Here is a 25,448-nt window from a genome sequence, read left to right as displayed (position 1 = left end):
TTCCAGTCCTTCCTTATCCTACATGAGCACTCTGTGCCAGGAGGAGCCCTCAGAGACCACAGCTTAACTCTGCTTAAGCTTTGCTGTACAAGCCTGTTGTCAGACAAAGCTTCACATTGAATTCACATTTTCATTATGGAACCGTGCATCTAATTTGTTCTTTCAGCTGACTTAAATGGAAGATGGGTGGCATCTGTTTAATAAAATCCATCATCATCTGGAGATTAAAGAGGGAAACATTTATGGTTTCCTGTATGTTAGTGTACGGGTTTAATACTTTTATAGGGGATTCATTGCTGACTTGAAATGTTACAGGAAACTACATAGTTAACACATTTCTTGAAACTCAGCATTAACATGGGAACATGTTCTTTTATTGGGGATTTCTGAATGCTTCATCTAAACGTGAACCCAACAGAAAGGGAAAGTGAGTGTTACCAGTCCCATGTCTAGGCAGCCCTGCATAAAACCTCTGATTTAATCAGTTTTCTCTCATTTACTTCTTCTGTGATTCTATGTTAAAATATTCTGTATTTTTTGGACTTCTGTATACTTTTTTTTTTTTTTTCTTACTATATATTGGCAACAATAACTCTCCCTTTAATGTAGGAAGGAATCTTTATTCCAGGACTTATATTCAAACACATCAGCATTTCAAGAGGAAAACAAACTGATTAAGTTTGTAGGCAATTGAGACATATTGTGCGTTGTTACTCATGTTGCTACACCTGGATTCTTCAGAAGATTGTCAAGGTAGCATTTCACTGTATGGAGGACATACAGCATGTTTCTTGGCTGGCTATGATCTCCTAGCTTTCATTCATTTTATACAGCACAGACATAATGCTTTTTTAATATAGGTTTTGTGTGTGTGTATGAGATTTGGTTTTTATGCTACAAAGTCATGGTATCATAAGGTATAATTAGGCAAGCTATAATTAAACTACTACTGGGTCATATAGTTTTGGATGATACATTGTTTCCTTTTGGATTGAAGCCATTTCTTTCATGTGGTTTCCACGTCTGTGATTTCTTGTTCTTCAAAATATGGTTGAATACTCACCAGACATGCATAGCTAATGATGTAGTGGGAAATTCAATATTTTAATGACTTTGAGGCATAAAGCCTGCTCCCCCCACTCCTTATTTCTTTATTAATAACGCTATGTATACTAAATTATGTGTAAATCTATGTGAATGAAATGTGACATCAGTGAAAGCAGTTTTGTAAACACAAGCACACAGTATCTATGAAGAAGCTGAACTGTGGATATGTTAACTATTGCAAATAAAGGGTGTGTTCCATGGCTGTTCTTCATGCATCAGCTAAAACTAGTGGGATGCCAGGTGTCAGCAGCAGAATGTAGTGGAAGCACCGGTTGCTGACTGAGAGTGTAGGTAAGCATTTTGGTGACTGAAGGGTTTGAGTGGGAATGCTGAGAGCTGCCCTTGCTTCTGGCCAGTCAGCTGTGGCAAATGTACTCCTGGAATGGTTTGTATCAACAACTGCAGTGCTGTGTCTGTAAGAGACTCAGCTGAATTAATGTCTCACTCAGCAGGATAAGGAGATGTTAGCCACCTGCAGGAGCACCTGTGAGAGTCTGAGGTTTTGCACTTGCCTGGCTAAATTAAATTGCCTGGGAATCAATTATAGTGAGAGAGGTGTTGTCTGAAAAGTGGATTTAATTCCTGGTGTGCAATAGGTCAGTGATCATAAGCTCAGCAGGGCTAATTCATTTCAGTTTTGCGCAAGCCTGGGTGCTCAGTGGTTTCCCACAAATCAAGCACCCCAAACAGAACCGTCCATGCTATATTTATGTGCGGAGGTTACAGAGTTAGTGACTTTTCCAGTCTGTCTTCCTTGCAGTGATTGGTTAGTTATTTACATATAATTGTAATATTGCTGACTCTGTACTTCCACTACTTCTCAGGGAGTGTTTTTCACCTGGGCAGGAGTCTTTTTGGCATATGGATGTGATTTTTGCTATTATAATCAAGGTGGTTCAGCTAAGAGTATGTGGACCTTGAGTTTTCTTCCAAAAGTTGATAGCATCCTCAAGGCATCCTGTTTAAGGTCTTCCTCAAGGCCTACTGGCTTTGGGATGTCCCTGGCTAAAAGATGTAAGTAATTATTCTTCTGATACTTAACACAGCGTTAATTTAGCTTTTAGAGTTAGTCTTCAGCAGAAGGGGGAGAGCACAGAAGTAACCCCCTTGCTGTCCACACTTCCTTCTGAAAGGCTTTAGAAAGAGGACTGAGCATATGTAAACCAGACTATGGAAGACACAAACCTAAGGAGCCCCCCCCATGTGTGCACGCCACTGGAAGCACCCACCTATGAGCAGAGACCACTGCTGGATCTAAGGGTGGTGATGTCTTACCTTCTTTCCACATCTCTCTCTGTCTCCGCTTTTGATACATAAAGGTAGTATCCTTCTAAGTCTCTGTTTGACTTTATTTGTAGGTAATATTGTCCCAAGCCTCTATCTGACCTTGTTTCTAGATGTAAGGGTTATCTTGTTACAAGTTTTGGCTAGCCCTATCTTTTGTAATTCTTCTGAGATTTAAGTAAATTTGTTTTCTGTTCGAACCTCTCAAGTGATTGTTATTTCTCCTGGTTACTGAACAGAGAATTAAAATGCTAACCTCACCCTAGCCCACCCAGAAGGACAGCAGGGTGGTGTTCAAGCTCTGGTTGCATCAAAGTTCAGAAGGCTGCAACGGACTTCAGACATGTCTGCATCAGAAGTGGAAACATGGAAAACATTGGTAGAAGGATGGCACTAAGAGTTTGTTAACACTGGATTGAGAATTCTGGTGTTGGGAAAAAAAAGATGATTTTTGTGTTCAAGTAGTGTGGCAGACACTTGATAGCATGTTAAAGACGATAGCAGGACTGCTGATTTTAAATGATGCTCCTTTTGCCAATGATAGTGCTGTAGCTCTTTTGGGTGGACTGTTTTGGTTGGGATTCAGGATAGGCTTTCAGAGGAAAGATGTCAGTACCAGTGTTAGATGGGCAGACTGACAGTAAATGCCAATTTGCTTTATTTCTTTCTGAAAAAAAAAAAAACCAAACCAAACAAACCAGAAAGCAAATATGCTCACAGTGTGTCACTGTGTGTATGTATGGAGTGTGAAATATAAACATTTACATAAGCTGTTCTTTTGAATGTGTAATTTCTGTGATGCAGGACAGTAAAGGTATTTGCTAAGAACTGGTTAAAATTGTTGTGTTCTTTATTTGACTGTTTCTGTTAAGATTTCTGTGATGGTGGTGATCTTAAACACTGGTTTTCATTTCTTATTCTTTTTGTTTTTATTTTTCCTGTGATGGTGACTGTAGTAAGATGGATTAAAACTGGAGAACAAATTTCTGCTCTGCTACAAGAGTACAAACGTTATATTAAAACTAATAGCATATAACTTTTAACTAATTTTAAACCTTTTCCATTTCCTTTACATAGCAATAACATTTAGTGCTTACACAGTGTTTGACCTTTCAAGAAGCGCTTTACAAATCTTAATTAATTGTTTTCTGAGATTGAAAAAGCCACACAGTGAAGACTGAGGGAAGGAACAGTGCGAACAACTGAGCCAGAATGGGAGAGAGCATCTTGCTATACCTCATTATTTCCTGTATTGTCAGAGATGCCAACCTTCTTTCATTGTTGTTCCCTTTTGACAGCTCTTATCTTCAGAATTCCACCCTGCATATTTCTTAGCAAATTTGTCCTCTGACAGTGTGCAATGGAGTTGTGCCCCCTGTGTGGTTACAGGCCCAGTGAGGTTTCTGTTGGAAAAGGGCAAGCGTAGCCATATTCTCTTAGTATTTCTTGAACTAGAAATGATTAAACTTTGTAAGGTACCTTCCCATAAGTGGTCTTAAGGATTTTAACACAATTAGCATATCCATGTTTTGCAAACGTATAAAAATCAAAGCTCAGAGGTGACATAATTGGAAATAGCAAATTGATTGCATGGCAAATTGCTCCTTCTTGAGTGAATGAATGAGACTGTCTAAATATGGAAAGCAGAAATGCTTTGAATTCTGAAATAGAAGATGATCACACCTTTTAAGTCCTTGTTATGGTTTTATCATTTTTCATCTGTATTTTACAACACAACATCACGTGGTGCTCCGGGAGTTAAAGAGTTAATGCTGCAGACCCATAGATTTGTTGTTATTTCCAGGCTCTTGGTCTCAGAGTGAAGAGTGAACTTCTACAACTCACAGAAGACTTCATTTTCTCATTTTCAGTTTGGAGGGAAAGATAAAACTGGGAGTTGCGAGGCTGCTCTCTTTGCTCCCTGGCTATTTTGCCTATGACACTGGAGTAAGGACTTCGGTTTCAGAAACTCTCATTTTGTTTGATTTCTTAGCTTCTATTCCAGTTGTATTAGATTGTGTTATTTCACATTCTGCTATTATATTTAGTAAACTAATTTTTTTTCCCTTAGTTTATCACCACCGTTTTTCTTTGTCTAGGCCCATCTCCATACCTTTCCCTTCCCTACCAACCTCTTTCATGGGGTGTGGATCTGTGGGTCCCTTTGCCCCTTTGTCACAGGACCAGCCAAACCATGACAGTCCTGCAATAAATCCCATCCTGTGCTTAAGTCAGAAGAAAGAGAAAGCCAGCCTTTTCATGTATCAAACTGCTCAAAGTAAGATACCGTATATACTTAGGAGTTTGTGTAGAGAAATAACTTCTTCTCTAGTTAATTAATTTCATTAGTAGATGGATTAGTTATGGCCAAGTGGGCCAACAGTAGTAGCAGCAAAAGCTTATGTCTGCAACCATGCCTTTCACCGTTGCTCAATACACTTTGGTTGTAGAGTAGTGTTGATCTTAGTCAGCAGGAGAACTGGCACAAATCTCCGTTTACATCCCGGTTTTGCCAACCAAGCACATTAAGCTGTGTTTCCTCTGAGTGTTTCAGTAGCACTGGCAACATTTCTCTCACTCATACATCAAAAGGAGGGCTGTGGCTTTTAAAGATTTTCCTCAGGTCCAGATCCCAATTATAGGCATAGCTTCAGTGTTGTGCTCCTCCGTATTTGGTGAGGTATGGTTATAATGTGTGCCCTGGGCTTTGGCAGCCCTCTGAGATTGTTTAAATAGTTGCTTGCACTACAGCTTGCCAAGTTGGAGCGCACCTTCTTTATGTGTCTTGCCCCATGCTGTTGGAGGATAACAGAAAGGCATTTCCAGTGGTCCCACTGTGTTATGATCGATCCAATATACTATTGTTTCTCTTTGTTGTCTTCCATTGCACATCTTAGTTAAGATTTTGGCTTTCTATTGGATACTTTGCAAAGTGAGAACATAGATATGGCTGAAATAGATCTTTCTACGGTCTGTTTAATCTGGTGTCCTTTCTTGCTCAGGAAGGAACAGCAACTGCTCTAGGAGGATTTGCACATGTTCATTTTCAATATTTCTTAAAGCCTTAAAAGATGAGATCTCAAGAAAATTTTTGCATAGGCTGTGTAGTGGAAATGCTGTCATGGCTTGGATTGAGGCCCTAGTGGGAAGGCAGGGCCAACCCTGGGGAGCTCAGGTGGGTGCAATTCACTTGAGTGACTAGAAGGGGTAGAGCCAGGATCCACCCCTTCCCAGACCTCATTTAAGGGCTGGTAGTGGAGGCAAGGGTTTCTGTCTGGAGATACATGCATACCTGAGGCTTTCTGAAGGTAAACAGGTTCTTTCCTTTGTTTCTGTGCCTTATGGCTGTTGCCTATGAGCTAACCCTTACTTGTTATAGCCTAGCTGCTTTGCTGTCATTGCCTCATTGTCCATCTCATTACAGGCTGTTAGTATTGCATACTGCAGTCATCAGTATTGTTTTCTCTGTAGAACTGGACATACCCTTCCTTATTCATTTTGAATTGTGGCCTTTATAGCTGGTAGTGGGCAAACTATCTGGCAGTACTTGATGGTACCCCATGAAGAAATGGGAGCTGGAAATGCAGGTTGCGGTATTGTTTTGTAGCACATATGAATGTGCTAAAACATCACTGAATTACAGATTTTGATCTTATGTATGTCATATTGATTTGTCATAAGTGGCAGAAGAATTTTTTTATTTTTAATAGCTGAAGTGTGTTATCGTAGCATGGCATAGTTGCAGTGTTGGTGGTCTGCTTGTACTTTTGCTTCAAGAGGCAGCTACAAATGGTTAAATAGCTGATGTTAGTGGCACCGTGTTGGAATTTAATTTGTAACTATATGGAGACGTAATGTGTATGCACAGGTCATTTGTCAATAAAAGTTACATTTTCTTTTTGGCTTTGAGTACACATCTTTGTTTAATTACGTTTTCCATTTCTTTTTAGAGTCCTCACCATTTTTGTTTGTGTAGCTCTCTGTATGTTAGCGTGGACTAATGTTGAATTCTTCAGGGAAATAGGACTGAAGCAGCTAATATAATGGGTTTTCTTTCTTTATAGACCAGCCTGAAGAGGAGTAATTGGACTCACAGTTCATCACCTTTGCAGGCAGCAAGTCAGTTCTTGTTCTAGTGACTCAATGTAAGGTGTCTGGCAATGCTGAAGATGTTATCTCAATGTTTATCTGAATTCATCATTGATGAAATTCTTGATATTTAGATTACTAAATTATTAGTTGTTTATATGAGTAGTAGCAATTCAGTGCCACGCATTGTGCTATATTTTAAGTCACTTCTTGACCCAGAGAAACAGCTCTGTTTTGATTTCTATTTACCTGCACTGAGAAATGTGGCTTGGAAACATGGGGTTTCCTTCTGTCTTTTTTTGTTAGCCTAGATTTTGCAGGAAGGTAAATCCCATAATCAGGGTGTGAAGTCTTTGGAAAATGTGAGGTCTTGATTGTTGCTATTAGGTAAGGTAAGCTGAATTCTCACATTAAATAATACTAGTAAAAAAGAATGGAAGTCCAATTTTTGTAGTAATCTCAGGATCATTTCTGATTTGTTTGTACTTTTTTTTTTTTTTTTTTTTTTTTTTTTTTTTTAAACCAGCAAATTAGCATTGTAAGCAGTAGCCCTAGCTTTTCAGTGTTGAAGCAGGCATGTTCTTGGTCACCTGGGACAGCTCAGGCAGTGAGAAGGCTGTTAATGGGTCAAGTTTTGGTCTCAAATTTAGGCTACTATGACCTTACAGTACATATAAAAAGAAAAAAAAAAGTATATATATATATATTCAGGTGAATTTTGAAATCCAGATTAATTAACTATAGAAATAAATATGTGAAAAGAGGTTTTTGGGTGTTTTTTTTTTTTTTTTCATGATTAATTATTTTTATATTGTTCTGGATATTATTATTACTGACACTGTGATGGGTGTAACACTTTTCACTGAAGCACTGAATGTGAATGCTGTTTATACAAGCAAAATTCTTGATATTTAAATTGTGGCATGTATTCTATCAGGAAGTGTCACTGCAGACTGACTGCTGGAGGTCAGGGAGTTAAATATTGGAACTGGCCAGATAAATTAATAACCCATAGAAGCATTAGTAGTTATGCATGCTAAGATAAAGGTTATCATGCTTTGCTCTTTAAGCTGATGGCTTCAAGGACCTGTGGTGCTGCTTCTAGCTCTGATTGCTTTAGAGCAGCACAAGAGCTACTGGCATCGAAGGGATAGATTTTCCTAAGGTTGAATCATCTTTGCAGAAAATGAAGAAAGATGGTGGACTTAAAGGTTCAGTGATTTCAACTTGTAATCTTGGATCGCTGTGTCTGCACAGGTGATATGCCTACAAGGCAGAGATGTTATGTGGAGGTTGGTTCATATTGGCATAGTACCAGGGGGAGATAAGATGCTGTGTCTGACTCTATTGCCAAAAATGTTACCAGGGTAAAGCAATAGGAGCAGCTTGCTATGCATGAGTGAATTTAGAACTGGATTAAGAACTGTTAATCTCTATGACAGCACAGATGGATACCTTGATAGAGGGAATCTCGTAAGCTTTTATGGAAAAGATGTGCATAACTGCCGTATGAAGATTATTATAAGAGCTAATCAGAACTGAACAGCTTTAATCTGCTTGCTTATTACAAGCACACACAAGAAAGCATAGAATGAAGTAACATTTAAAAGGTAATAAATGGCTCATTTTTTGTAGATTTAGCATACTTTCTGGAGCAAAATTTTTAGTTAATTAATGTTACCAGAGAGTAATGCCAATGGTAGTCTGACATAATCAACTAGGAACTAATATCTGTTTCTTAGTATCTATTCTGGATTAGCAACAACTTAAAGTGTCCCCTCTCTTGATCTAGGTGTTGTCAATGAGTATTGAACACAAGAAACCACATTTTTTTGTGGGATTCTTATTTGATGGTCAAGTAGGCTGAGTCAGCAGCTGAATATTTTTTGCGTTAGTAATACATACTAGTATGTGTGCAAGTGTATTATGCTCTGGTAACTGGTCTGGGTGTGTAGATGATTTAACTACATTTAATTTCTAATGCTGAAGGAGGAGCTACTAACTTCAAGTATTATTACTTCATCACTCAAAATATTTGTTGAAGTATTGTTTCCTTCATATTTCTACTCCTCTTTCTACCTTCTCATGGAAATCTCTTGTTGTCTTGATGTTTCCTCCTTTCTCCCACATTTCTTTAATTAATGGAAGATGAAAGAATACTGGAAGAATTGAATTAATATTTACTGTACATAGCCCTTGCAATATGTTCTAACAAGGGAATCCTAAAACAAAGGAGAAAAAGCAATACCCAGAAGCTGGCAGCATTCTGTTTCAAACCACTTTATACCTTGTTGTATATTTAACTAGAAAACTGGAATCTACTCAAGTGTTTCGGTGGATTCAATACCTGCTTTCTCTACAGCTCTGAGCTGTGCATCTGTTTAACCATTGGTGTAGTGGGGCTACAAGTCCCTACTTGCCATCACTTACTGCTCTGATGTACGGATATTTCAAGGACACTTGCTGTGTAGATAAGTTAAGCTATGTGCTATATGCATTTAATGGATTAGCACAGAAAAATGTGCGCAGTTGTGTACTTTCGTTTTACAAAGGTGGAAGACTTGAGGGACTTTTTTTTGTTTGTTTTTTTGTTCTTTCTTTCTCCCTTTCCCTTCTTGTTCTGTTTTCAGTCCTGTGGTTCATATAGCCACACAAGCCAGGGATATACAGATGCCTTGAGCCTGTTAGTAACAGAGATTCCCTCCCCCTTCTCAACCTCAAGCTGCAGAGGAAAAAAAACGATCTCCTCATCTAATTGAATATCTAACTACTTTTTTCCTTCTGGAGGTAACTGAAATTCTTGTGTACTGAATGTGGTCTAGCAGTCTGTACAGGAAACAGTAAATAATACTCCGTGTTGCTGGACTGGTCTTTCAGAGCATTTATGGTTTATCTAGTGTCATTTTGATATCAGTAACAATGCACAGAAATTAAGGATTCAGCAAAGATTTTTTTACCTCAGTTTGTGAAATTGTGGAGACTTAAAATCTGTTTGCCGACATCAGAAGTAGAAAGGGCAGAAGGAATGCTGAGTTTTGAGCCTGGCTGTGTCAACATGCACCAGACCTCTTGTGATACAAACATTTGCTTTTATATTTTCTTTGGTTAGTGAAGACTTGGTGGAAATGAGGGATTGTTTGTAAGCAGATATGAACATAATGGAGTTATTGAATAACCTGAATTGATGATTTAGAGATTTTTCTGTTTATCGGTTGTGTAGTATTGCATGGCATAGTATACTTGGATTTTATTTTAATAGCTTTTGTTAAAATCTGTATTTAATAATGATTAAATATATATAATATATTTAATATATATATATTATATATATATATATATATATAGTATATATATTTGAATGTCTCTTCAGCTTGTGTCTTGAGAGGAAGAGAGAAATTGAGTTATCCAGGAAGTGCAGTGAAATTCTGTAAATAAATTATTGCGTAACTTTGGGAAGAACAAAATATATGCACTAATACACAGCATTAGGTGCAACTTTAAGTATATACTTTTTTTCATCAAGAACTTGATTTACTGCAGAAAAATGCTAAGTAGGACTTGTGTTAGTTATTTCAATAGGCTGTTGGTATGTTCATTGCTGGAGCCAAATCTTTTTCAGTCAAGAAAAGTAAGAGCAGTATCTTAGCTGAAGGCCTGTGCCACAGGCACCCATCAGAAGGTTATTTGGAAATCTGTGATGATGGTTACTAAGTCTTCTATGCACAAGTGCACATTACTTGGAAACTGCCTTAACAGTACATGGACTAGAGGGTTTTCTTCTCTATTAACCTGATCAGAGGTTAGCATTACTGCGTGCTTCCCCACCTTGAAAGCAGCTTATTCCTTGAAAGGCGGAACCTATTGATGTTATGCAAGCTAATTGGCTAATTGCCTGCCTCTTCACCATGCATCAGTCCATTCATAACCAAGGGATTGCCACCTGTGAAAATCAAACTGACAGTAAGGGAAAAACTGTGATTAGACTAGAGTAATGTTAAGACATTCAGGATGCCAAAAGGGAAAAAGTAGGGTTTGGAAAGTCTTGGTTAGCTCGTTCTTCAAGTAAAATAAAAGTAAGATGATTACACATTTCATCCTAAACTATCTGTTGATATAAAGCAGGAAACAAAAAAGAAAGTCAAGTGAAATTATTGCTTGAAAACGGGCATCAAGCTCTTCATGTTATTTATACAGGAACAGCCTTTGTAAGAAAGTCTTCCAATTTTCTAGGAGGGAATTCCGTTTCCTTGTATTTGTTCATTATTGTGTTGTTCCTTGAGGTATTTTGGCAGGATAAATGGTTTAATAATCTTATTTAAAGCACTCTGTGTGCAATAGTTATGAATATGCGTGCCATGAGATAAATTATATTTTGTTGCATTTTGGTAAAATAATGACTGTAGATGTATATTTTGCATTTCAGTGCGTTGATATTTTTTAATACTTCCTTTTTCTTGTGAAGGACTGGAATTTAGCTTAATGCAGGCTGAGATGAAGATGGCCAAAGGGGTTATGTTTTGGAGTACAATCCACTTAGATGCTTCAGGACTTTCTGGTGTATTTCCTGATACCCTCAAGATATGGTTGGCCTCATTCTTAGGACTTGTAAAAATCTGTTGTGGTGCAGATGGAGAATTGTTTAGAAACAGCTGAACAGCCTGTTGGCAATGTTTTTTCCATAACCCTTCTTACTGTTCTTTGTAATAAATGCAGACTCCAAGCTTCCATCTCTGTGAAGCTATGATAGTTAAGGACTACAGGGCTGCCCAACCCAACCAAAAGATATTTTTGCATTATATAGCAGAAAAGTACCTGAACTTCAATATTGTAACACTAAGCCATTATTTTTAATTTTAGAAGAAGTTTTCCATAAAATGATAGTCTTGCAATTGTCATAAAATGCTACTTTCAATGGCAAAATAAATATCCTGAGAAATGTTGAAAGTAATGCTCCAAATACTTTTGAAGATATTAAGATGGAAAATGCTGCAGTGTACTACATGGTTGAAAGTGTTTATTATGGTAAGGGGGCCAGAAATGTCTTAGACAGTTGTAAGTAGCTTCTGATTGTGTCTCCATACAAATAGTCTTAATGCTGTGTATGACCCAATCATTCCAGTATTCATTATTTTAAAATTGAGAGGACATAATGATCAGAGAGAATTACTCAGATGCTTTTGGTTGTGCATAAGTTAATTAGCTGACTGAGATGATTAAAACTAGCCTAGTGTACAGACTTTACAGATGTATATACACAACTTGGGCTTGGTCTCATTCACTACTGAACTGATGTGGTGCTGCTAGAAGGTATGGGAGAAATAATGCCTTGTTCTCAGTCGCTGACCGGCAGTTAGTGGACAATTGCACAAATAACTGCAAGCAGTCAGACCGATAGTTCAGCGGACTTTTTAAATTGGGAGTTTCCTAGGAGTGCTTGAAGTTAATCATTAGCTAAGTGCTTTGCTGGAGCAGGGCCAAGGTGCTCACTTCCTCAAAGGATCCTGCCTCTGTTTATCTTAATCTGTTTTTCAGTGTATTGTTTCCAGTTTAAGGGGGACCTTCTATTTTTTGTTTTATTCAAGTAGGTTGTCTCAGTGTCAGACATTTGCTTATGTTTTTTTTTTTTTTTTTTTTTTTTTTTTTTCTCGCTAAGTGTTTTACCTTTCCTAAAGTACATGCAAGTTTAAAGTCCGCCGCATGAGGAACTAGCAGCACAACAGGAGGCAAAGGAGAAGGTGAGACCAGGGCAGGACAAGTGAGCCTGAGTCAGATCAAACAGTTATTTAAGCTTGTATGCATCTTGATTCATTTACTGTGGTTGAACAGGACAGCTGTTCACGAAGCTGAAACTACACCCGCATCTAAAAGTGCGTTTTTTGAACACCCACTATTTACAGTGTGATTCTTTCTCTTGCAGTATCTTATCCTCAGAGCTCTTAATTGAACACTGGGGGTTTTCACATGAAAGAAACATGCCACAAAGTACAGCAGAATGGTCAGAGATGCTTCAGCTGTGATTAAGGCAACAGTATTAAATGAGAAAATGTTTGGAAAGATATGTTGTCTATTTGAAAGAGCTACATCTCTTTCTAGTCTCACAATGCAAGTAAAATCACATATATAAATCAGAGTAGGCCATCCAGTTGACAAGTGTTGCTTGTCAGAAAGGACATAACATAGAAAAATATTTTAATGAACTATAACTCTTTCCTGTGAATATTTGGATTTAGAATGGAGACAAACAATTTCTTTTGTAGAATAATCTCCTTGAAGCAAGTTAGTGGACTCAGTGCACTTTGAAGCTTCCTTCAATAGAGAATAATATGTGCATATATCTGTAGATAGAAATAATTACAGTGTCTGGATGACTGATTTTATTTATTCATTTATTTATTTTTAGGAGCTGTTCTAATGTCAGAAACACACAAATCTGTAAGATGAGTGAAATGCAAGTAAGGAAGCCACTCTCTTACTGAGAATATTGAGCTAACTAGAGATGTGCAAGCTCAAGCTTTTTGTGCTTGCTTCCACTTGATGAAATAGCTTATAACAATAAAACAAGGTGCGTGGTGCTGAGAGTGAAAGTGAGAACAGCAGCTTACTGATGAGCTGGAGCATCCTCTGGGTTGTCTATAGACCCACGTAGGGGGGGTCTGTGGATTTGTGGGGCTGTAGTGCTTGCAGATGCATCAGTGCTCCTTCAGCTTAATGCAGCCTTTGCTTGGCTTTGCTTTAGGATAATTTTGAGCTGGCACACTTGCAGTGCAGTGCATCCTACTACACATTCCTAAATACCTTTTTTTAAAAACTGCCTGAATTTGGGTTGTTTGATTAGGCTTATAGTGACCAACTTGAGACTTACCAGCTGATAATATACAGTGTCCCACTTATGCATTATTCTGTGCCATTTATGGACATACAAATGTGTTTGTATTGCTTTTTTTTGACAAGCATTTTCGTGGGTGCTTTCCTCTGTTACTTGAAAACCAATTACTTTAGATTGAAGTGGAAAACAGATTTTTCATAGAAGTGAAGGCAGAGATTAGCAGAACATTTCCACTTTCGGATTTAAAACTCAGTTGTTTTTTTTTTTTTTTTTTTTTTTTCTGGGGAGCTGGACAGGTAACAGGTGTTTTCTGCAAATAATCGAATTTTGGCTTTGAGGGACATTGCTCTGTTAAGTTTAAATGGAATTTTTCCTCCTGTGTCTGAGGAATATTCTTTCCATTACTTGCGGAATTAGTTAGTCCATTTAAAGTTTAATTTTATAGCCTGCTGCTGATTTTATGCCAACATGTGAAGTCAGAATGAAGAGAAGCAAGGCTAATTGTAGGCTCTTGTACTTAATCATTCACAGACAGCATCTGAATGCGTAAAATTCAAGGTATTCTTAGAGTGTTTCATTGTGCTCGGTAAATATATATTTGCTCAGAAATATTAAATATATGCTAGAGATGCTTGGGAAATTTTGAAGAAAGAATACATTGCAGAATCACTCAGGCCTCTCATTCTGTCAGGTAACTGTGAGCATAAAAAGTATGAGCTGGCAGGGAGGTTAAAAGGTGTGCAAGCTTCTGCTCTTTATCTGGAGATAACTGAGGTTTGAAAAGCTGGCACTTTTTTGGTGGTAAGGTATGTGTTTTTCTTAATGGGAGTCCCAGAAGTTTATAAAAGCACTCTTGGCTCTCACAGCTGATGCATCTGCTCGTAGGTACTGAAAGGACTCTGGGGCCATTCTCAATGTGGCATGTAGTATTTTGATTTGCTAATAGATTGGCTGCCAGTAAAAACAGAACACCCAGCTTACTCCTACTGTTTATTAGCACAGCTATTGCTTGCATAAAAAGATGATGAATGATAGTATTACAGTTAAAAAGATTAGTGTGGTGGGAAGGTGGTACAAGAGTGAAATGGAGAAAGGGACAAACAGGGAAAGAATGCTTATTTGTCTCCAAAGTTCTAGGCTTGCAGGGAAAACTTCACAAGGGAGGGATCTCCAACCAGAGATCTTTCCCTAGTAGCAGTCAGCCCTTAAATGAGGTCTAGGAGAGGTGCAGCCAGGCTCTACCCCTTCCAGTCACACAGCCGAATTGCCTTCACCTGTGCTCCTGTGGCTGACAGGGGTCTTTTCACCAGGTGCTCTATTAGTGGTTTAGACTGTGACTCAACAGTTCCCACACAGAAAGATTTCGTTAAAACGTGAGTGACCATGTCTTAGTATTGCAATTTGGGTTTCACCTGTTTTTGAATGATGTTTAAGAAGTGTTTGCTCTTTCCCGGAAGTTTTTGCTTTCATTTTTCTTATAAGTACTATGTAAATCTCCAATATATGGTGTCTCCTATAAAAGGCCCATACAAGTAACCACACTCTCCTATAACTACATTTTGAGCACTGTGAAGTAACTTAAAGAACAGTAGCTAGACAGATAAAACCTCAGTTCTACTTGGTGCAAATGTTTGTACACTGAAGGGCAACTGTCCCCCACCTTGAAGTGGATCAGATCACATCTGTAAGCATATGTAGCCAGTACTGAGATTGAGAGAACTCTTAAAATGCAATTGAGATGATTTGTAATCCCCTTACTGGGACCTACTGCTGGGTTATTTTTCTAGTATTCATTTAGTTTAAAGCTGCATCTATTAATTTAAGTTGACATTTCTTCAGATGCATTTTCTCTGCTTCTTGGTTTCTTAAGGTGAGAAAGACTGAAAACTGAATGCCACGTTGTGACCTTCTAGCTTTTTGCATACTGGTCTACATCAATCACAAAGATGTGCATGTTACATCAAATACATATTTAAAATACAGTCTGAATAGAGAGATGTGATGGTGGGATGGTGCAGAATCAATAAAAATCAGCCGCAGGTCTTGCTCTATAGCTGCAATATATATATTGTTTCAATCCAGAGAAGAGAATGCTAGAATTCTGGTTTACAGAAGAGTGAGATACTAGCAAGGTAATTGCTAAACAAGTTCTCCTGCAGAGCCCGTCTTGCATTGAATATTGTCAGCTCATTGCCTTGTAACTCTGAATCTATTTCTTTCCAGGATTTTTCCCCTCTCAAGATGCATTAACATCAAATGGTGTCAGTTTTGTATGGTACAATGCATCCAGTTGTGGGGAGTGATCAAGTGTAGCTAATGATACAAATTTGCTAACTGCTTGGTGGAAGCGCCACACTCCTTAAGCATCCCTATGATGTTTTTTTTTTTTTTTTTCCACTGAAACTCCTTGATACAATTGGGAGCTGTGTTTTTTAAAGCCATCTCTTTGAATTCCCTGTAATGCTTTGGTGGGTTTATACAAGTTCTCAGCTGTACAAATAAAGCCCTCCTGACAGCCATAACACGTTGTTACTAACCCTCCTTCAGAAAGAGTACGAGACAGTGAATGTTAAAAGTAAATAGTGCTATTACAGTAGATAAAGCTTTGGGAGTATTGTCCATCTGTGGTAATAGGCTGTATTGCTTCTGGTACCAGATTCAGTGCGTTGAATAGGCATCTACTTGCATGGTTCAACTGATATTGGGTTCAGATAAATTTCATCGTTATTTTTTGAAGTCTTAATGACTCAGTCTGTAGTTGGCACCATCTGTCAGCTATTCAGTGACCAGTATAAAATGAGCTGGTGCTCCTGGCTTGTTTCTTTGCACATAGGTAAGTTTGTGCTGTTGGCATCAAGCCACAAACAGCCTATTCAACTGAAGCATCTTCTCCCAGGGACTTCCTTCCTAATGCATGCTCTTGTGTCTCATGGCTCATAGTCATGCTAGTTGTCAGCAGAATATATTTTAAACAAAACAAAACATTTTGAAGAAAGAATAGAATGCTGTAGATTTTTTTTTTTCTTGAAGCAATTTCAATACGAACCCTAAAAACATACTTATAGAATAATGATTAAAGAAAATAGTGAAAACATGAAAAAAAAAAAAAAAACCCACAAAAAAAACCAACACAAAACCAAAAGACCAAGCAGTTAAGTAGTCATAAGACTTGGGATTAACCTTGTTTTGCTGTTTTGACCTATGGGAAGTATGCTGGGGTGAGAAGTATTCAAAGGAGTAAGTGAAAACATGCACGTACTTATTAGCCTTTCAGATTGTGTACAGGTGTAGGGAGGTTTTCTTAACAGCTGTATAGGTGGACTGAAAAGAGAAAGATTTCTGTAATTTTGGATCATTTTTACTCTTATTTCCAAATGTAATGTGATAAAAGCTTCCAGTCATCACTGTATGAAACAGATCTTGTACCATCTTTTTGCTGTCCTCAGCATGAGCTCAGGGAAGGTGAAGCTTTGGCTGTAGCTAAGTTTTGTCTTTTTTTTTTCTTTCCCTGTGATTTTCTCTGGCAAATGGCCTGGAAGAAAATAGCCTTCATTTGTGCTTTAGGCTTAGGGTCAGCAAATAATTTATCAAATGCATCTGCCTTCTCAGTGCAGAAGAAAGTGGGGGAAAAGGGGATGAAAATGAATTGAAAAAAAAGAGGTGGTTGATGCTGAGGGCACAACGTTTTGCTTTTCTTTTTGGCATTTTTTATTTTTTTTTTAAATGTGTGTTATAACCAATTTAAATGTGATAGAGGAATTAATTTATTTAGTGGCTTCTTTGGCACGCATGTGTGTATATGTATATGTATTTTTTTCTTTATGAAATGAAATCCAAACATTAAACTCCATACATGTCTTGCCTTCAAGCCCTAATCTGAGATGTTCTTCCATCACTCTGTAGAGGAAGCACAAGAAGTGAGTCAAGAAGCAAGACCTGAAAAATATGAACTTCTGTGTTCATTCTTAAAGCCTGGAAGACTTTCGAAAGTGTTACAAATCCTCACGTATTGCTCCTTAAGACTGTGTTTAGTGGGAATAAATACTGTTCTCTAGAGGTAGTGTCAGCATAGACTAGTTTTACCAGGGCATGGTGTGAGCGTTTATGAAGTCTTCCCTTTCACATGCCTTGAAACAACTCACAGTCCTATTTGGGGTGTAAGTTGGATGGAGGGGAATATTAGATAGCCACTCAAATTATGGTATATGTCTTAGGTTTGGCTACTGCTTGATACACAGTTCTCCTATTGGGAGCGGTGACAGGGCAGCCTTACTTGTGCATGGAAGTTAAAGTCACAAAATGGCACAGACTGCAGAGTGCATGTGAATGAGAGCAGAGTCCTTGTGTAGCCTTGTGGTTACAGGAAACAGATTCTGGGACTAGTATGAAAGCTTCCTGCAAAAATTTGGAAATCTGTAAAGGCTGAAATGTGGTTCTTAACTCATAAAATGACAAATTTTAGCCATTCACTCCAAAGGGAAGGAAGAAATAATTTGTTTGCAACTCTGAGGAAATGGTAGAGTTCCCTTACACACACACAGGTGTTTCCTGGATAGGCTGTGACATGTCAATGTATTACCATATAGTTTTGGCCATTATCTGGTGCCAAATAGATGAAGGCAGATGAATGGAGTTCATTTTTCTTAACCTGACAATCAGAGAGGTACAGAGCAGATTTTCAGTCACAGTATACATGGGTTATTTCTAGCATTAGTGTTACTCAATTTTGTTAAAACAATTTTTCTTCAACATGATGCTTTAGGAAGGACAGGGATGCTTTTTATCATAGAATCCTTGGAGTAGGAAGGGACATTTAAAGGTCATCTAGTCCAACTCCCCTGTAGTGATTAGGGACCCCACAGCTAGATTGGGTTTGCCTGTGGCCTGATCCAGCCTCACCTTGAGAGTCTCCAGGAACAGTGTATCAGCCGCATCTCTAAGCAACCTGTTCCAAATGACGTCAGTATATCTTCAGTTGTTTGTTGATGCAATAATGCCATCATAAAGGGCCCCCAGGTTGGTCAAACGGGATTTGCCCTTGGTGAAGCCATGCTGGTTCTCCTGTATCACCTCCTGATCTTCCACATGCCTTAGCATGTCTTCCAAGAAGAACTGCTCCATGGTCTTTCCCAGCACAGAGGTGAGACAGGTCAGCTGATCCAAGGGTCATCCTTTTTACCCTTCCTGAAAATGGGTGTGCTGTTGCCTTTTTTCCTGTCACTAGGGACTTCACCTGATTGCTATTACTTTTCAGTTCTCATTGAGTGTGGCTTGTTGACTACATCAGCTAATTCTCTTAGGACTCTGAGATGCATCTTACTGTAACTCATAGACTTGTGGATGTTCAGGTTCCTCAGGTGGTCATGAACCTGATCTTGGTGTACAGTGAGAGGGACGTTGCTTCTCTGATTCCCTCCTACCAAACCAAGTGTTTGAGGGCTATGTGGCAAGCAGTTATCTAAGAAGATCAAGGCAAAAGAGTTAATTAACTTCTCCCTAGTCTGTTGTTACCAGCTTGCCTGTGTCACCCACTGGAAGGGGTTACTCAATCCTGGACTTTCCTTTTGTGGTTCAAGTAGCTGTAGAAGCCTTTCTTGTTCTTCTTTGGCATCCCTTGCCAAGTTCAGTTCAAGCTGAGCCTTGGGTTTCCTGATGCCATCCCTACACTGCTTAGCGGCTTCCTTATTGTCTTCCCTGTTTTCATTACCTGTGCATTTTCTTCTTGCTCTTCAGTTTGACCAGCAGATTCTGGTTCAACCATGCCAGGCTTTGCCTTCCTTTCCTTACTTGCTACACCTAGGAGTGGAGAGCTCTTGTATGCTAAAAAAGCTTCCTTAAAGATCTGCTAGCTGTTTTATAGGTCCAACATACAACCTTGGTCCTTAGTGTCTCTGACAAATGCTTATTCAGGTTATTTTCTGCAGAGTGAAGATGAATAAACCATTTGAGACTTGTTTAAAAATGAAACAGAACAAATTATGAGAAGAGAGTGTACTGACACTTTATTTATTTATTTATTTTGGGGGGGAGGAGGGGATGTTGGATGTTCTTAAATGCTGTAGCCATGATTAGTTATACTTACTTTATCATTATTTCTCTTAGGACTGGAAACAAGGAACAGGTCTTTAGTGATAGATTTGATCTGTGATCTCACTATTCACTTTTTGGATGGTATGAAACACACACATCTATGACTAATAAACTTTCTTACTGGAAAGCAGCATGTCTGAGCAGCAGTGTGACTGCCAGCCCTAAGGAATTTCCAGCTGGCACAGAATGTGCTGGTGTACCAGCTAAGCAGAATAAATTGATGAGAATGCAGGCTCTGCCCCCTGCTGCAGGTGTTGTTTCCTCTGTATTTTCCTCTGCAATTCCGGGTTCAGCTAGACTCCTAAGTGCTGATTTTTAAAAGATTTCTCTTGGCTGGACTTCTGTGAAGGATAAGCAGAGGAATGCAGTGCTGCATGGAAATTTTCCTTTTTGAGAACTAGGGAATTGCCTGCCCTGGGTTTGGGTCTTCTAAGGCATTGCTGAGTGCTTAACTGTTCTGCTGTGTGGCTGATGCTCTGCTGCCAGGTAGAATTCCCACTGCTTGCTTGGAGGACTCAGTTGTAACAACTCAGTTGTATGAAATGTATTTCATGCTTAGTAAACAGGCCATTGAGCTAGCTCACCTATTTTTCCAGTTAATTTAGTACTTTACTACTCATGGATTGACTGTCCATTTCTAAATCTGGTGTGCATTCTGTACCTTTTTTCTGTCCATGCAGCACACTTCAAAAGGGTTTTGCTAATTACAGTTCAGTAGTTCAGACCTATTGTATGTCAAGATCATTCTAATTGCGTTTTCAGCAATACAGTTGCTGAATGTGATGGTGACACATATGATTTTTATTTTTTTCATTGGATTTGCTGCCTCTCAACTTGTTGGAAAAGCTTTTTCTTTGAAATTCAGCTTTATTATGATATATGAAGGCTGCTCCAAAAGTAAAATGCCTCCTATTTTATTGTATTGGCCCAGGGTTTTATTGCATTGGCTCCCTATTTTATTAATGCAGCTGTTGGTACGGTAGTAGAGGTTGAACCTGTCTGCCTGTACTGTTACATTTTGTTGCTGTGTGACAGATGGCAGCAGAGGGCAGTCTGAGAAATGGCGTCTGGTGTGGAAATGCAGATGAAGCAAAGGTGTGAATTCCTCCAAGCAGAAAAAATGGCACCCACTGGGATTCATTAACACTTACTGAACATATATGGAAACCACACAATGGATGTAAGCAGGGTGAGGTGGTGCATTTCAGTGGTGGTGGCAGTGGGTCACCACGGCTGGTGCTGATTTTTATGGGAGCAGCGTGGAGGCTCTTGTTCATTGCTGGAGAAAATGTGTAGCTAGTGGTGGTGACTGTTGAAAACTGTTGTTTTGTAGCAAAAAATTTACTTTATCAAATACTGTTACCATGCTTTTTGTATTTCTTGTGGTTTCCTTGTAAATAAAAGGAGGCATTACTTCCAGAGTGACCTACATAGTATGATAGATGTTAATTGATAAATTGCTACTCAGAATCTCTTGTTCAAAGTGAAGACTGATGAGGCTTTACATACTTAACAGTATGCATTTCCTGCTCATTGACGTTTTGAACATTTGAGTCAAGCTTTTGTGAATGTGTCTATAAGAGATGTTTTATTCTTTTGCTACCAGCACTGTTATTACATCTCAAAGCTGTAGTTGCCACACAGGTTCAGAAAAATGAAATCTCTCGGTAAACATTGAAAGCAGTTGTCCAGTTGTGGAAATGGAGACAGAGGTGCTCAATGCCTCACAGTCAGGGCTTGGCATACTTATTTACGCTAGGAACCCCATAAGGAATACAAAAATGCAAATCCAATTTGTGATTTCAATGGTTTTCAGTGCAAGATGTGCTGGATTAATATGAAGATGTGTTGAAATACTAGGCTTAGTTGACATTTAGGCAGGGTAGGAAAATGAATTTGTATGTGCTCCTTCTCAGTGCCAGGGTCTTCTGTTGTTTTAACTCGAGTTAATACTGCAATTCATTACTACTAGCTTAATGGATGCAGCTACAGCAAGTACTTCTTTATATAGAAAAATTAAAACAAACAAAAAAACCCCATGCTTTCTGCATCATTGCGTCCAGCATGCACAGCTCTGCTAATCTAAGTATCGTTCTATTTACTCATGAATCTAATTTATTCATTTTCTGCTAATGTTACATATTGAAGTCTGGTAACTTCCGGAACTGTAGATGCTTACAGAAGTGTTACACTGTCCTTTTCACTTAGCTGCATTTAAGGTTTTTGCTACCATTTAGGAAACCTCTGTTGCAACAAAGAGGATGAGTTATCCCAGACTATGTGGTAGAGATGTATGTGCTTAGTAAGTACTTAAAATGTAGCGTGTTTTATTATAAATGTTGACAGTGCTTACATATTCAGTAACAAGCATTGTGTTCTGTGTTCATGTAAATAACAAACAATATAACTTTGAAGAATTAAGTGGAATTGCTTTTATTGCTATTTGATGCAGAAATATTGCTTATAGTTATTTATGATTTTGCAACATACGTGTCTGTTCTAACTGTATTTGTTTGTTGTAAAATGTGCTTCTTCTGGGTGATAAAGAACTCCAGTGGTTACATACAACTGGCTTTCAAGAAAATTGATATTTGGCTTGTAGTTATCTTAATCCTTGACAGCTTTATGAGCTATTTTAGAGGACTAAGACATCCAATTTCAGAACTCAAACTTAAACTTAATTAATTTGAATGAAAGTGTTTTGTTGAGACATCAAATTGATTTGTTTTGCTTTGATTTATTTATTTATTTGGACTGTCAGAGAGGCACTGCCTGGCAGGTTGGTCCTTGGTCACATCTCTGCTGGGAGCTGTGAATAGGCAAGTTGTGGCCCAGAACTCCATTGTTCTGAATCAGAGCCATCTTCATTGAAGGTGTTGTTATCTTAGCCAAGTGCTGGCTGTACTTTATCCTGTCCTAGAACCTTTCAGATCGACTGCCAAGTTCTGCTGCCTCCTTGTTTGTGTTTGGGTGGATAACTGCATTAGCTAGCTGGGGAAAATGTGCATGAGAAATAAGAGGAGAGGAGTAGGTAGTGCTGCATAGAGAACGAGTGATCTCTCACAGGTCCTGAAGACAAGAAACACTGTTCCTCACTATTGTTTACTGTGCAGATGGCAAACTTTAAAAAAGGGTTTTATTGAATCAGTTTTCAATTTGTACGGTGAAGCAACTGATACAAATGGGATCAGGAAACCACTTTGAATGTATAGAATTTAAGGATGTGGGAATGACAGACAAATAACAGTTACTAGGCTGTGAGGATGTAGGCTTGTGATGGAAAGAGAAGGAATGGGAGCACCTGGCAGGTGAACAAGGAGGAGGTGGATGTTGTGGTGCCGTGGAGTGAAATTATGGTGTTTTTATTGTGTTCTAATGCAGTCTTAATGAGTTCTGTGCTCTAAAAATGGATCAAAATGCAGTGGGTTTTAGGAAGTGAGGCTTGTAGGATACATGGCGACAAACTTCCCTGCTACCTCTCATAGTTTTTCTTGCTAGCCTGTGATTGATGACAGCTTCTAAAGTTTACTCTCCCATCTCTACATTACTATAGTCTGGCACCACCCCAAAACACATTTGGAATAGAGCTGTTAGCTGGATGAGCAGCTGGTAGCATGTTTGCTTTGTGGTGGCTTTTTTTCTATGATATTTTGTTTTAGATTCCAACTGCACTCATTTATTTCTTCATAAACTATCTTGTTCTGCTAAGCCTTACAACTGGCAAATTGCTTAAGAGAAGGAAAGGGAAGACCATGGAGTTTGAAAATTGTTTCCTTGTTGTAGAAGATGGTTTTTAACGTGAATGAGTATTATATGACAGTACTTACAGTGAAAGCTGGAAATGGCTTATTTGTTGTTTTAATTAAGCTAGAGTAAGATTTTACTCTGGGACACTGGCTTCTATAGACATATATTTATTGAATAATGGCAATTATCGATGACTGCAAATAATTGGTTTCTTTCAAGCAAGAAATTTATTCTTTTTTTTCACTTGATAAAGTCCATACCATAGTCTGTGTGTGTGTGTTTTATTTATTTTTATTTATTTATCTATTTTTTTCCCCAAGTATGTTCTTCTTTGATTAATATTGCATTCAGGCAGATAGACTTCTTGTATTTTATTTGCTTATGGAAAAGAGGCCAGGTAATATAGACAGTCGTCTTTTCCCTCATTGAAGCTACAGTTGTAATTTGCTAGTGATGATAGCAATGGACTAATTGAGCTGTCTGAACTTTGCACTCCTCCAATAAGACTGTACAAGCTTTTTCCTAATTTCAAAAAACAGAGATTAGTGGAAAATTGATTGCACTTTGCTGTACAAGAAGTAAATTTAACTTGGGCTGCCTGCAGATAGATGCGTACTTGTTGAAATTTGATGCCCTTTTTTATGAGGTGAATGAATTTGATTCTCAGAACTCCAGAGTTCACGAATTCTTCCTGCAATTCCAAATGGGGAAACTGATTTGAGCTATTTGACAGTTAAGCACAAAGTTATACCCTGTGATTCAGTTTATCCTTCTACTATGTCATCTGTAAGGTGTTGTGTTAACACCCATGTAGGGCTCCATGATATTTGGATGAACATTTTTGAAAAATGTATTGATGGTTTTATAGAGCAGTATTTTAGTAGCACATTGAGTTGAAACATTTACAGTAGAAATAAAGTTTACCTTCTGTCTTAGACCAGATTGTTTTTTTTTTCTCCTCTACTGACAGCATTTAGTGGACATTCTTTATCTCTTACAAAGATCATCCCGTATGTCAGCTTAATCTGAATTCTGCTTGGAAACATGAGAATACGAGGCCATGACATATACCTCTAAATTGCTCAGTCACTCTTGGTATTAATTTTATTTTACTATTGTCTGTAATCTAGTGTTTGGTAAACTCTGTAAGCCAGTTTTACTTTGGAGCAAATAGATGGTTAGATAGTGGACCAGACTTCGGGGAGTGGCATCTCAGGTTTTCTTTAATGTTTGGATAAGAATACTGAAGAAGACTCAAACTAATATTCTCTCTGATAATGTAGTTCAGTTCCTATGACTTGTTGAGTGGAAGATTTTTCACAATATAGTGATTTAGTAGAATATTAACATCAACAAGACTTCATTAAAATACTTGGCATTTGAATTGAAAAGGAACATTGCGAGGGACCTTCAGCCTGTTTAGGAAAAATGGATGTGATCGTTTTTATTCTGGAGGCAAAATGAGTAAAATTTATCATTCATTTTTAAAGCCAAACTCTCTACAGTGGATTTCGTTTTAAGCTGATCTCTACTGAGTAAAACACCTGAGCCTAAGGCGGATTTTCTTGCAGACAATGGACTAGTTGAGATTACTTCTGATTGATTTAGTTAGGAGTTTTTCTCTTCTATGAGGAAAAAGGTGAGAAGAAATACATATTATCCAACTAGTAGATCCTCTGTCTGCCTCCCATAGTTTTGGAATGCTAAAGAGTAACAAGAATTTTGAGATTCAGATGCTCTCTTGTGGTAGAAAAGAATACTTGAATATGTTTATGTTTACACTTATCAAGGAAAAACAAATTCTGCCTTGTTTGGAGTTACTTTTTTTTTTTTTTTTTAAGGCTAATGTGATTCTAGCAGGAATTCAAAATGAATTGTTTTATGTGGTTTGTGAAATCATACTTAAAGCTAGACACAAAATCTTCTTATCTTCTCACTTGAGATATAAAGAACAAAAGAACAATGATGTGTACCTTTTTAAGTGGTACTGGCACAATGAGGACTGAGTTTTAACTATTTCATCTGTTTCAATCTTAACTGTCATTCAACTTGTCTTCAGTACTTTAAGCGCTGCCTACTTCCTAAAATTTAGGAAGGCCACCACTCATTTAATCAGTTTTCTTTTTCCAGAAGGATCCTATTTTACTCTTAGAAAAGAAACATTGCAAGTATTAAATGACAGTGAACGTAGTATCAGGATTAAAGCCTAAAGCTCATTTTCCCTTTGCAGATATAGCAGTTCTTTGTTCTGGTCCACATTGTGCTATGGGTAGTTATACTACAGTCCTCACTGACTATGAATCAA

The 25,448-nt window shown here is 38.1% G+C and overlaps 1 protein-coding gene across 6 annotated transcripts in view; it reads left to right on the top strand.

Moving 5' to 3' along the window:
* The window catches only part of CCSER1 (coiled-coil serine rich protein 1), a 585,787-nt gene that overhangs the window by 15,635 nt on the left and 544,704 nt on the right, over window positions 1-25,448 (top strand). Inside the window, exon 1 of one of the 6 annotated variants that reach the window (XM_072336462.1) lies at window positions 5,679-5,699. The exons of the other annotated variants lie outside the window; for them this stretch is intronic. The gene's annotated coding sequence lies outside the window, so the exon portion shown is untranslated. Of the gene's footprint in view, window positions 1-5,678; window positions 5,700-25,448 lie in introns of those variants that run through there. 6 annotated transcript variants of the gene reach the window in all.

The sequence above is a fragment of the Excalfactoria chinensis genome, chromosome 4 (genome assembly GCF_039878825.1).
Source record: "Excalfactoria chinensis isolate bCotChi1 chromosome 4, bCotChi1.hap2, whole genome shotgun sequence".
In the NCBI taxonomy this organism is placed as follows: domain Eukaryota; kingdom Metazoa; phylum Chordata; class Aves; order Galliformes; family Phasianidae; genus Excalfactoria; species Excalfactoria chinensis.
The sequence above is the reverse complement of the archived record's forward strand: the minus strand, read 5'-3'. Positions and strand labels throughout refer to the sequence as shown.